Raw genomic sequence first — 13,106 nt, 5'->3', positions numbered from 1 at the left:
TTGTTAAGTTTTAAAGAGAAAATACAAGAAATCTCTAAAGTATTAAATATTCGTTCCTAACTAACTAACTAACTAACTAACTAACTAAATAAATAAATAAATGGTCCAACCTTGTTTAGGCCAAAGAAAACACATCCGTGGGCCCAAGCGGCCCGCAGGCCACCGCTCTGCCCACCGCGGAGGAGCTCAGCGAGTGTTCCCCAGTCGGGGTTCCTCTGGCCACCTGCACTGGGGATTAAAGTGAGACCCCCGAAGCTGGGCCCGTCTTCCAGAGAGAGCTGTGGCCTGTGCTCTTCAGCGCTGACAGCACTCTGCCTCGCTGGCCCCGGGGCAGGTGGGGGTCCTTTCCCTGCTCTGGGAGGGGTGCTTTCTACCCGGAGGGTAGGTGCCCGGCCTCTTGGCACACGCCTGGCCTGTGGTCACCACCTCCCTCCCACCCCTCTCTGGCTGGGCCACGGCCTGGGCCATGAGGCTGTGGCTTGGAAGCCAGGATTGTGTCCCGTAGACACTGATGCATGACCTCAGGCGGCGTGGAGACAGCGCAGCGGTGTGGCTTCCCGGCAGGTGGGAGGTGCGGAGGCAGACTGGTGGGCATCCTGCGTAGTTGCCCTTGGATACGCCGGCCACTCGAGGCCCCGTGTCTCTAGCCCTGGCCTGGGATGTTGGAGGAGCAGTGTTACAGTGTTACTGCACCCCCCAATAATGAGATGAGTGTTTGCAGCTATGGGAACTGTATTCCAAATATGAAGACCTGGGTATTATTTTGCAATGGGTAGGCCTTTTTGACACCACAAAGAAAAATCTCACAGTGAAAAGATGTACTTTGTGAAGAGCTTGAGAATGTAAACATCTTTAGGATAAAAGGTGTATATGGCCCTAGATATTAAATCTCGGGGAGGCTGTAAATGTGAATAAATGACCTACGTTATTCTTAGATGGAAAGAAGACTCAGTTGTGTGAAGGTAACAGAGACTCAGTGCAATTGAGTAGGTAGTAGGGCTTTTGGGGGGAACTTGACAGGATCATCTTACCCTTAATCCAGAGGAATAAACATGTGAGACTGGCTAGGAAACTCTTGAAAGTCAGCGAGGAGAGAGTTTCACAAAATATATGAAAACAAGTTGCAAAACTATAGCAATTTCAGCTGCGTTACTGGCACAGGAGTAGGCAGTCGAATTCGTGGAGTAGATTAGAGAGTCCAGAATTAGACTCAACTGTAGATGGACGTTTGGTATAAAATAAAGGAAGCATTTGAAACCACTGGGGTGAGATGGCTTCTTTAAATAAATGGTGATGAAACAACTTCTGCTAAAAGTATAAAACTGCACCCTTACCCAATTGCTTATACCAGGACAAATTCTAGAGGGAGGAAATAAAAAGGTGACAGTAGTGTTATACAATAAAGGAGGTGTATTTTTGCAACCTTGGTGTGGGGAAGGACTTTCTAAGCATAATAGCAAAGACAAAAACAATAATGGAAAAGATATCTACCTTTGTTGTATAAAAACTATAAACTTTTATGTATTAAGTGATCGTAAACAAGGTTAAAAGATAAGCTAAAGATATGTGTAGCATATGTGAAAAGTGTTAAAATCCCTAACATAAAGAACTCTCATGAACTATTTAGAAAAAGTTAAACACTGAAGTAGAGAAATGGGCAAAGGACATGCAGAGGCCACTCACCAAAGGAAAAATGTAAATATTTCTAAACATGTAAGAAAAGGTGTTCAGTCTCAACCTCATCTGAAATAGAAGAATTCATGTAAGACTGCCACCCAGTATCATTCTCTACCTGTCAGCTCAGCAAAGATGAAAATACAATCTCCACAGGGTAGATGCAGGGACACTCTGGTCCCCTTTTGGGGAGAGTGTAATTTGGACTACCCTTTGGAGGGCGGTTTGGCAGACTCTATCAACATTTAACTGTGTCCACCTTTAACACAGCAACATGACTCCTGGGAATTTACCCTAAAGGAAATCATTGGACATCTGTATCTATATCTATATGTATATCTATATAATCTACACCTATATCTAATATGTATATATCTGTATCTATATATAATCTACATCTATATCTAATATGTCTATATCTGTATCTATATCGATATGTATATCTATATAATCTATATCTATATCTAATATATCTATATATCTATATCTCTATCTACTAGTATATCTCTATCTCTATCTCTATATCTCTATCTCTATATCAATATCTATATCTATATATCTATATCTATATCTATATCTATATCTACTAGTATATCTATATCTATATCTACTAGTATATCTATCTATATCTATATCTATATCTATATCTATCTATATATCTACTAGTATATCTATATCTAATCTATTTATATCTATATATTTGTATCTATATCATCTATACCTATGTCTATACCTATGTCTATACCTATGTCTATACCTATGTCTATACCTATGTCTATACCTATGACTATACCTATGTCTATACCTATACCTATACCTATACCTATACCTATACCTATACCTATACCTATACCTATACCTACCTATACCTATACCTTATATTTGTTAGGATGTGGTTCCTGATAACATGTGCGTTCCCTCCAGCTCCCAGAGGTCCTGTCTTTCGTTGTCAGTGCGTCACATTGATTTACACCTCGTGTCCTCACTGCTTTGTGCAGATGCCTTTCCCCGTAGTCAACACACACGTGCTGGATCGGCTCCTCCTCTCCTGCCCCCTCCTCTCCTGCGCCCCCTCTTCTGCCTCCGCCCTTCCAAAGCAGAACACCGTGTTGGACAAGACACATATTGTATTTGGGAAGCCAAGATAGGCAGATAAGTACAGATAGATAACCAAGCGAGCACGCATAGCTGGACGGCGAGGCAGCGTTGCCCAGTCTGCAGGCCCCCTGAGGAAAGAGCATCTGCGGCCACAGGCTCGAGAGATTCCATCAGGAGAAATCCGGGCCATCTGCTGTCTTTCCTCCTGATCTGTCAGGAATTGATGGTAGTGGACCTCAAAAAAAATTCTCTTGTTTTATCATGAAAAATTTTAAACAGAGAATAACTGTGAGCCTGCCGCGGAGATGGAACAAGTGTTAACACTTTGCCATATTTACTTAAAAAAACAAAACAAAATTTTACAGATGTAGAGCTTTGCCCCAATATAAACACATGGCCCTTGTGTCACTCATGTCTTTGCATGAATACCACCTCATCAGGGACGCCTTCCCTGATCTTCCCGTGTGAGATAGCCCCTCATTGACCTCTAACCTTCTCCTGCTGGCACGTCTCAGCACCCCACATGCAGTGTGTGTGTGTGTGTCTTCTGTCTGCCTCCCTCCACCAGCGCGTCAGCTGCGTGAGACAGGACGTGCTTGTTCCCACCGCATCACTCCCATTTCCAGTGGCGTCAGGCAAACTGGGGACAAGGGACAGAGCTGAAGCCATAGGCTTCCTGGCCCATCGCCTCCCCCAGAGGGAACCCCCAGAGGGAACCACTGTGCGATGTGTTAACTACCCCTCACCCTTGTCTTTAAATACTCTCTTTTTATTTTTTAAAAAATATATTTTTATTGATTTCAGAGAGGGAGGGAGAGGGAGAGAAAGATAGAAACAGCAGTGATGGGCTGCCTTCTGCACTGGGGATCGAGCCCACAACTTGGGCACATGCCCTGACTGGGAATCGAACTGTGACCTCCTGGTTCATAGGTCAACACTTGACCACTGAGCCATGCTGGCCAGGCTTAAATACTCTAATTTTATTTATACCTTAAAATTTATATGTGTGCATTGTATACTTATATACGAGAATAATAGACGGTGTTGTGTGTCTTTAAAAACATCACATAAGTAAACTGTTTCTGTCCTCATTAACTTGCTTTTACTCACTCAACATTATGGGTTTGAGATTTATCTGTGTGGATACATGAACATTGACTTCACATAGTTCATATTCCTACAATATTCCTCTAGGCGCTGATCACAGTGGGTCTGTTTTCAGTCAGAGGCTTATAATAGCGGCTGTAACACCTTCCTTTTAATGGGCTGTCTGAGTCTGACCTACGGCAACAGTGATACCAATCCTAGAAGTGGGTTAGGAAAGCGGTGAAGATGGTAAATTTTATGTTAGCTGTGCTTTTCCAGAACTAAAAAATTAAAAAGCTTATCAAATTGTAGACTTTGAAAAAAATAAGTTGGATTGGGAACAAAATCCGAATGTTGAATAAGGATTGCACTGTCTATAAAAAGAAACTCATGGTAAATATTTTTAGAGAGTGAATTTTACTCAACACCATTGAATACATTTATTTACAAAATCCTTTTTTTTCCCCAAGGAATTGTGATTTAGTTCTTGGTACCTTAGAAAACAGAATTCCCTCAAAGAAGACATACAGGTGGCCGACAGGTACATGAAAAGGGGCTTAACATCCCAGGTCACCAGGGAAAAGCATCAAAACCACAGTGAGATATCACCTCACACCTGGTAGGATGGCTCTCATAAAAAAGACAGGAGATAACAAGTGTGGGTGAGGATGTGGAGAAAAGGGAACCCTTTGCATTGCTCATGGGAATGTAAATTGGTGCAGTCACTATGGAAAACAGTATGGAACTTCCTCAAAAAATAAAAATACGACTACCACATGATTCAGCAATTCCACTTGTGGGTATTTATCTGAAGAAAGCAAAGACACTAAACTCCAAAAGATGGAAACACCCAGGTTCATGGTAGCATTTCACAGCGGCCAAGTGCGACAAAGGAGCGGTTCAGGGGGGATGATGGGTGAAGGGAATGTGCTATGTGAGATATTCTCCAGCCTTAAAGAAGGAAATCCTACTGCTTGTGACAACATGGATGGATCTAGAGCAGTGGTTCTCAACGTTTCTAATGCCGTGACCCTTTAATACAGTTCCTCATGTTGTGGTGACCCTCAACCATAAAATTATTTTCGTTGCTATTCATAACTGTAATTTTACTACTATTATGAATCGTAATTTAAATATCTGTGTTTTCCGATGGTCTTAGGCGACCCTGCTAGCGGTTCTCAACCTGTGGGTCGTGACCCACAGGTTGAGAACCGCTGCTTTGAGAAGCGCTGCTGTAGAGCCTAAGACCATCGGAAAACACAAATATTTACATTACAATTCATTAACAGTAGCAAAATTACAGTTATGAAGTAGCAATGAAAGTAATTTTATGGTTGGGGGTCACCACAACTTGAGGAACTGTATTAAAGGGTCGCAGCATTCGAAAGGTTGAGAACCACTGATCTAGAGGATATTATGCTAAGTAACGTAAGTCAGACAGAGAAAGACAATTCCACATGCTATCACATATGTGGAATCCAAATTAAAAGGTAGATACGTGAGGTGTTAGCTCAATGGGGGAATCTTTTCACAATGTATACATATATCAAATCATGTTGTATACTTTAAGTGTCTTACAATTTTATTTGTCAATTATACCTTAATAAAACAGGGGAGGGGGGAATAGAATTCCCTCAGAGATAAATCATATTTCAGTATGCAGGTCATTCATATTATAAAACCTTTAATGCCATTTTTCTTAAAGAGGAAAACTGGACAACAAATATGTTGAGTTGCCCTAAAGTAATGTTCAGAATTCTTAGCTTTTGGCAAGATTCTAGATGTCAGAGAAGTCTGACTTTGTTATGACAATTTGACTTCAGGCAGGTACAGAATGGGGACACACGCAAATACCTTCATTCTGAGCTTCCTATGAAAAGAATACTTGTTAGAGGACAAAGTTTTATTTATACAGCATTTTGTAGATATAATTTAAAAAGTCAAGGAAGGTTTTACCACCCATAATATTTTTAAAAATATGTTTTTATTGACTTTAGAGAGAGGGTAAGGGAGAGGGATAGAGATAGAAACATTGATGAGAGAGACACATTGATTGGCTGCCTCCTGCACGCCCCACACTGAGGATCGAGCCCGCAACCAAGGCATGAGCTCTTCTGACTGGGAATCAAACTGGACCTCTTGATTCATGGGTCGACGCTCAACCACTGAGCCATACCGGCTGGGCTTACCACCCATATTTTTGAAGAATGACTCAGTAGCCCTTGGCTAAATGTGAAACTGTTCTGGAAAGATCCCATGATTGACCCTGTTTTGCATTTTGCTCATGTAAATCCATTGGGGCTGTACAATGAGTATCTTGTTTCTAGTGACACAGTCAGTCTTTAGTTGGCTGTTTAGCAGTTTCAAAACAGGTCGTGTTACGCATGTCCTAACTTTAATTGGTGTATTTCCTCAAGCTCTATTAAACTTGAACATTGAAAGACCATATTTAAAACACATGTGGCAGTTAAATGAACTATCAAACCACCCACAGACATCTATTGAACTTCTACCGAGTTCCCGGCACTGGGCCAGGGGCTGGGGCGATACGCTGACTAGGACAGGGTCCCTGACTTCCTGAATCATTGATCAGGTGGCTGAGACAGATATCTAATCACATCATCAAAGGGAATGGTCAGTGCTACAATAGAAATGGCAGTCCTTGCACACTCCTGGAGTGGCCAGGACCCTTAAAGTAACAGTGTCAGAAAGTGCATGGGTGGGTGTGGGGTGGGGACGGTGGGAGGGTTTAAGAATCTACTATCCTTATCCCTCTCCTTCTCCAAGCCTCTACTACCACACTGTTGTTACTAATGCTAGAGTTAATAATTGGGCAATTGAAGTTTTCTCAGTCTTATCTAAAGCATGACTAAAAAGATCTTTGGAAACTTTTAATTTTATTGAACTTTAAAAAAATAGACGTTTATCTTTTTAGAACAGTTGTAGGTTCCCAGCAAAACTGAGAGGAAGAGATTTCCCATATACTCCCTGCAGCCCCACCGGCATAGCCTCACCATTATCCACATACCCCCTCCAAGTGGTACATTTGTTACAGTCCACGAACCTACCCTGACACATCATTTAAAAAATATATATTTTTATTGATTTCAGAGAGGAAGGGAGAGGGAGAGAGAAACATCAATGATGAGAGAGAACCATTGACTGCTGCCTCTTGCATGCCCCACACTGGGGATCGAGCCCGCAACCCAGGCATGTGCCCTTGACTGGAACTGAACCCGGGACCCTTCAGTCCGCAGGCTGACGCTCTATACACTGAGCCAAACCTGCTGGGGCCTGACACATCCTTTTTATCCAGAATTCATAGTTTACATAAGGATTAACTCTTGGTGTTGTACGTTCTTTGGGTTTTGACAAATGTACAATGACATGTATCAGACAGAATAGTCTCATGGCCCTGAAAACGCTCTGCTTGCCGATGCGTCTCTCCCTCTCCTGTTTCATTGCTGACACGTAACTAAACAAGAACAGCTAGACCGCCACGCCAAAGCCAGCCACTCGCATGCGGAGCCACCGCTGACCGCGCTCTCTCCTGTGGTCCTATGTGCGAGCTCCGGTGTTTAGCACAAATGCCCCGAGTGTACGTCAGGGCCCGTGGCATTACCTCCTGCGGTTGCAAAACCAATGAATGTGGCGGATGTGCTCACGACCAACGTGTTGATCCGCCCTCCCTCTCCCTCACGCTTGACCACCTCATCTTCACAGAGGGGCTGGAGGCCCCGAACAGAACCGCTTCTGTACCCCCGAGGGTTGGGGGTCGTCTATGCTGCAGATGTCAGATTACAGTACAAACAGACCTATTCGCTCTTATTTAAAAAAACACACAAAACTTTTATTGATTTCAGAGAGGAAGGGAGAGGGAGTGAGAGATAGGAACATCAATGGTGAGAGAGAATCATTGATCGGCTGCCTTCTGCACGCCCCCTACTGGGGATCGATCCCACAACCTGGGCATGTGCCCTGACCAAGAATCGAAATGTGACCTCCTGGTTCATGGGTCGACGCTCGGCCACTGAGCCACACACAGGCTGGGCTGCTTTTAGAGAAGCAAATGTTTTCCTTGTTCAACCGAGCTTGCAAAATTCCATTAGGAAGCTGATCCTTAGCCCTGATCAAGTCAACACTTGGCAGTGTGTCGTGGGCATTTTAACGTCCCGCTTCCAAGCTGGCTCCGCCCTCTCCAGGTTGGTGGGCCAGCTGGGCCCAGGGAGTTTGCAGTCACCTGTGCAGTGTTTACTCCTCCCCTCGATCGCCTGGGGAGGAAAACCAGGCTCTCCCAGCCCCAGGTACGAAGCAGGGTCCGGGGTGCTCGTTAGAGGACGTTTCCCTCACACCCCAGGCAGGGATCTCCTGGCTCTCCCGGACGGGACAGGAGACCACACCCGCTTCTCTCTCCAGTCCCACCTGGCCTTGCTGCCAGGCTCTCTCCTCCCAGGTCTGCCCCGATCACCATCTCCAGGTTTGACAAGGACCAGAGTTCTTTTTACTGACATTAGGACATTACGATGCGCCTCCTGGGAAGCTTTTCTCTTCAAATGCAGGCAAGCGCAGAGGAGATGAAGATGCAGGGGGCTCACCGCAGCGACTGCCAGGGACGGAGCCGCAGTGGAGTGGGATGGCGCTAGAAAGGTTTTCTCTGGGCAAGCCCACGCTAGGACACTTCCCAAAGGGCGTTTCTCCGAGCCCAGAACCGATCTGGCCGGCGTGTAGGAGAGGAACGAGGAGGTTCTGTGGCTAACTAGAATTGGGCAGTAGTTCTGCCCTGTGTCTGAATGCTTTACAGTGCACAGCGCCATATTCGTGGTTCTGAGGGTTCCTGCCTTAAGAAAACGGGCTCAGCGTCTTTGAACACAGTGTGTTCCAAAGCCATTTGGCTTTGAGTGCCGACCTTTTTTAAAATTTATGTTAACCTAAGACCTGGTGCCGTCCCTCAGAACCAGCGGGATACGCTCACACGTTGGGACACACTGCTGCAGAGTGGGAGTCTCTAGAAGAGTCTGTGGCAGTCGTTCTTGAATCTGCATGCGCATCACATCCTGGAGGTGGTCACAGGACGCGTGGCTGGGCCTCACCCCAGTTTCTGTTCTGGGAGGTCCAGGGTGGAGCCTGAGAACTCGCGTTTCTTCTGTGTCCCAGGCACCGCTGCTGTCCGGGGACCACACTTGGAGAACTACTAGGCCATGGTCAAACTGGGAGGAAATGGAAGTTCGGGGACGGGAGGGGGTAGGAGTCGCGTGACAGGTGTGCAACGTGGTGGGCACAGGCCTGGGCTTTGCCTGCCGGGGCTTCCAGGGTCATGAAAAGGCGGCCAGTAGGCAGGTGAGGGGATGGTCAGTAGGCGCACATGCGCGGAGAAGACGCTGTGAAGGACTCAGTGAGCTGTGATCTGGACCCACAGGAGCCCTCTGGGCTGTGGCCACAGTTACGCTGAGACGGGCCAGGAGAAACGGGGCCCTAAGAAGATGAGGTTCATGTGCCAGTCCAGATAGACACGCACAAAGGCCCTGAGGGGTTGGGGAGAGAGGGACAAGTGTCAGGAATGGAAAGCAGGCCAGTGTGGCTGGAGGCCAGCGAGTGAGGGAAAGTGGAGGAAAAGGAGGCTGAGGGGAGGGGAGGAGGGGCCAGGCCAGCAGGGCTGAATGAGGAGTTCAGGTTCAGCCTACACGCACATGGTTCTGGCAGCTGTGTGAGGACTGTGAGGGGAGGAACGGGAGCGGAGAGGCAGCGGGGAGGCAGCCAGCACCTGGCATTGGGGTGGCAGCTGTGGTCCGGCTGCTGTGCCCTCAGGAGCTTGAGGGGTGTCACTCACTGGAGCCCCCGGAGGTGGGGAGACCTGATGGCTTCCAGGTGCTTCATGGAGGGAGCTCACACAGCTCGATGCGGGATTCAACGTGAGGGGCAAGGAAGAGGGAGGTGCCACGCCTGACTCCTGGGCTCCTGGCTTGAGAATAGAGATGGGGGAGAGATGTGGGAGGAGGAGGCGGGGAGACAGTTCAATCCGGAGCGGGGACCGAGGTAAAGAGTGACTTTTCCGAGGACAGTGAAGTCCCCATAGCCCCCAGCATCCTGCGTGTAGAGTCACTGGCGGTTGCTGGCTCACAAACGAGATGGTGTTGGGGTTCAGTAAATGCCCCTATTTGAGCGTTGCCCTGTAGATGGTTAATCAGCGACCGCCTGGTTGCCCTGGATTGGAAAACAAATAAGGCCATTTACCACCAAACATAATGTTGTCTTTCTCTAATAACTCAGAGCACGCTGGGACCTCACAGGACCGTCCTATTGCCACGTAACACCCCACCCCCCAGTTCAGTGGCGAACAACAGCCATTGTGTTTTGCTTGTGGATTTTGTTGGTTAGGAATTCAGACAGGGCAGAGCAGGATAGCTTTTCTCTGCTCCATGATGTTGGGGCTCAGCTGCGGGGACTCGTCAGCTGGGGGATTGACAGATGGGGGCTGGAGTCGTCTGGAGATGTCTTCGCTCACGTGTCTGTGGTCAGTGCTGGCTGTTGGCCTGAGCACCCGCACAGCCCCCCCCCGCCGCCTCCCTCCCCCGCCACATGCCCGTGGCCTGGGGTCCCCACAGAGGCCCTGCCCGGCAGCTGAACTTCTGGCATGGCAGGTCAGGGCTCCAAAGACGAGTCATCGCTGCAAAGATCTTGACTCCTAAATTACATGGGGCAGGTAGCTGCACTCATGCTCTGCTTAAAGGCGCTAGATAAGAGATGGCAGTGCTCAGCAAGGCCGCGGGGTGACCTGACTCTCGGGAGGAAGAGCCTTGTAAAGGGAGAGCTGGCTGTTTTGCATTGAACCCGATGACAAGGTTGTTCTTCTGACCGTGAGCTGGTCATGTGTAAACAAGTATATTTCTAGTCTCTTCTGCTTGCCCAGCCCTGGGGGGAAGTGAAGCAACTGGGCGTAGTTCCCCGGATGATATAAGGATGTTCATAAACTAGAAGATGTAAGAACAGGTTTGAATTATTTAAAAAAAAACGTTACCTGGACACAGATTTCCCAAGGCCTCTGTTCTCGGATCCGTTCCGGTGGCCTTCACCGTGAAGTCGCAACGCACGGTGCCTCCTTTAAGTGTAGAAACTATTCTTCTTGTTTTGTCTATTGAGCTTATTGGGGCAACACTGGTTCATAAGATTATGTAGGTTTCACGTGTCCATTTCTGTGACTCGTGGTCTTCATGTTGCACTGTGTGCCCACCACCCAAAGTCAAGTCGTCTCCCATCACCATGTATTGGACCCCCTTTACCCGAACTACCCTCCCCACCCCGTTTGTCTCACACCCCTCTCCCAGGCCCATTGTCAAAATTATTGCAAAGCCCTTCTGTTCGCTTCGTAAAGCGAGTCAGGTCATTTGCACGATCGCTATGCCCTCTGAAGTGTGTTTTCTAAAATAAGTTAAACTTTCGATGCTGCCGCGTGTGGTGCCCATAGTCACTGTGAAACGTGTCTCCCAGTGGGTAGGCTCCAGGGGAACGGGTCCGGATGCTGTCTGTACATGGCAGCGACTTCTCACGGGTAACACTTCCCATTGTGTTTTACGGGGGGCGCTCACGGGAAAACGCCAGCAAGTGACTAGTCTGCCCATTGCTGTTTAGTCACAGAACTGCATTTTCTGAGCTTCTGTCATGTTCTTGCACTTGGCCTCCTGGTTTCCAGTCTCTGCCACCCACAGGAAATGAGAAGCATTGTGTGACCACGTCACTGTGGTCCGTGCTCACTCCACCTGCCGGTCACCCCAGTAATTACAGGGGTCCAGGCAGCAATTAGATGGATGAAAGGCTTGTCTGGCCAGCTCCTCTGTCAGGTACACTCCCACATGCTGACGGAGTGTGATTTCTTTCCTCTGGCTCCGTGCGTCTCAGTCACAGGCCCTGCAAGAGAGCGTGTTTCTCTCGCCCTTGGACACGTTGCCCCTCCTCCTGTGTGGATGGTGCCATCTGATTGCCCTGGAATTTAGATGAAACTGGATGGGGATACCTTACCCTTCTCCATCTCCGTCTCCGCCCATTTCTCTCCATATATATATATTAGAAACAAGGTTTCATATATATATACACTAAATATATATATATATATATATATATATACATATATATATATATATATACACACATACATATATATATATATAAATAATTTTCTTCATTAGAGAGGAAGAAAGAGGGAGAGAGAGATAGAAACATCAATGATGAGAGAGCATCATCAATCGGCTGCTTCCTGCACACCCCACACTGGGGTCAAGCCTGCAACCCAGGCATATGCCTTGACTGGAATCAAACCATGTCCTCCTGGTTCAAAGCTCAATGCTCAGCCACTGAGCCATGCAGGCCGGGCTTCTCTCCCTATCTTTACCAACCATCAAGAATGAGCTGTGGGGGAAAGGGTGAAAACACGGATTAAATGATACTGGGCAATATTTGTTGAGTGCTAACCATATACTAAGCTTTATTAGCATCATTTCATTTCATCTCACAAATCCCACGAGGTAGGTACTGTCATTATCCCCATTTTACAGACAAAGACATGGAGGCTTCTAGGAGAGTCCAGTACCTTGCCCGAGGTCAGTATGGCTTTAGGGGGCAGGACTGGGATTTGGACCTGGTCCTCTGTCTCCAGGGCCCACTGGGTTGCGCTGCCAGGGTCAAGGCGCTAAAATCCAAGGCAGGATCAGCTAAGTGCAAAGTCCAGGGACCACAGAGGGAGGGGCCACTGTGGAGGGTGGTTGCTGGGAGGGCCTGTGGGAGGTCGAGGGCTGGGCCTTCTAAAGTAAGACATCTTAGGGTGGAGAAAACGTAGCAGGCAGCTCTGATGAGCAGGCAGGCCTGGTGCCTGGTGCCTGGTGCCAGGAAGGGGTCCCTTGGCAGGGAGGGGTCCCTTGGCAGGGGGCGGGGTTGACAGGTATGGGGGCTTAGGGGGAGCTACAGGAAAGGGAGCAGTGCGAGGTGCAAGGATCCTATTGCAGGAAGACCCTCTCCCCTCTCCCCTCAACCAACCCCTCTTAGAAAGTGGACTGAGATCTCCCAGCCAGGGGAGGGGAGTCAACACCACAGATGCTCAGCATGGAGGCAGGGCCTGCCTTTCTTTCTTCCACTAAAAAGACTGCCCTGGGGTGGAGGGGTGGGGGTGGGGGTGCCCTCCTGAGAGCTGCTCTTCAGCTGGGGGAGTGCCTGAGCTGCCTGGCCCCACTGTGTGGCCTGGAGAGCGAGGGAAAGGCGTC

The 13,106-nt window shown here is 47.7% G+C and overlaps 1 protein-coding gene across 2 annotated transcripts in view; it reads left to right on the top strand.

The window, feature by feature from the left end:
- Positions 1–13,106, top strand: part of ANKRD44 (ankyrin repeat domain 44) — a 248,750-nt gene that overhangs the window by 109,720 nt on the left and 125,924 nt on the right. The window lies entirely within an intron of this gene.

This window comes from Cnephaeus nilssonii (assembly GCF_951640355.1).
Source record: "Cnephaeus nilssonii genome assembly, chromosome: 10".
Classification (NCBI taxonomy): domain Eukaryota; kingdom Metazoa; phylum Chordata; class Mammalia; order Chiroptera; family Vespertilionidae; genus Cnephaeus; species Cnephaeus nilssonii.
Note: the sequence above shows the minus strand (reverse complement) of the source record. Positions and strands in the feature narration are given on the sequence as shown.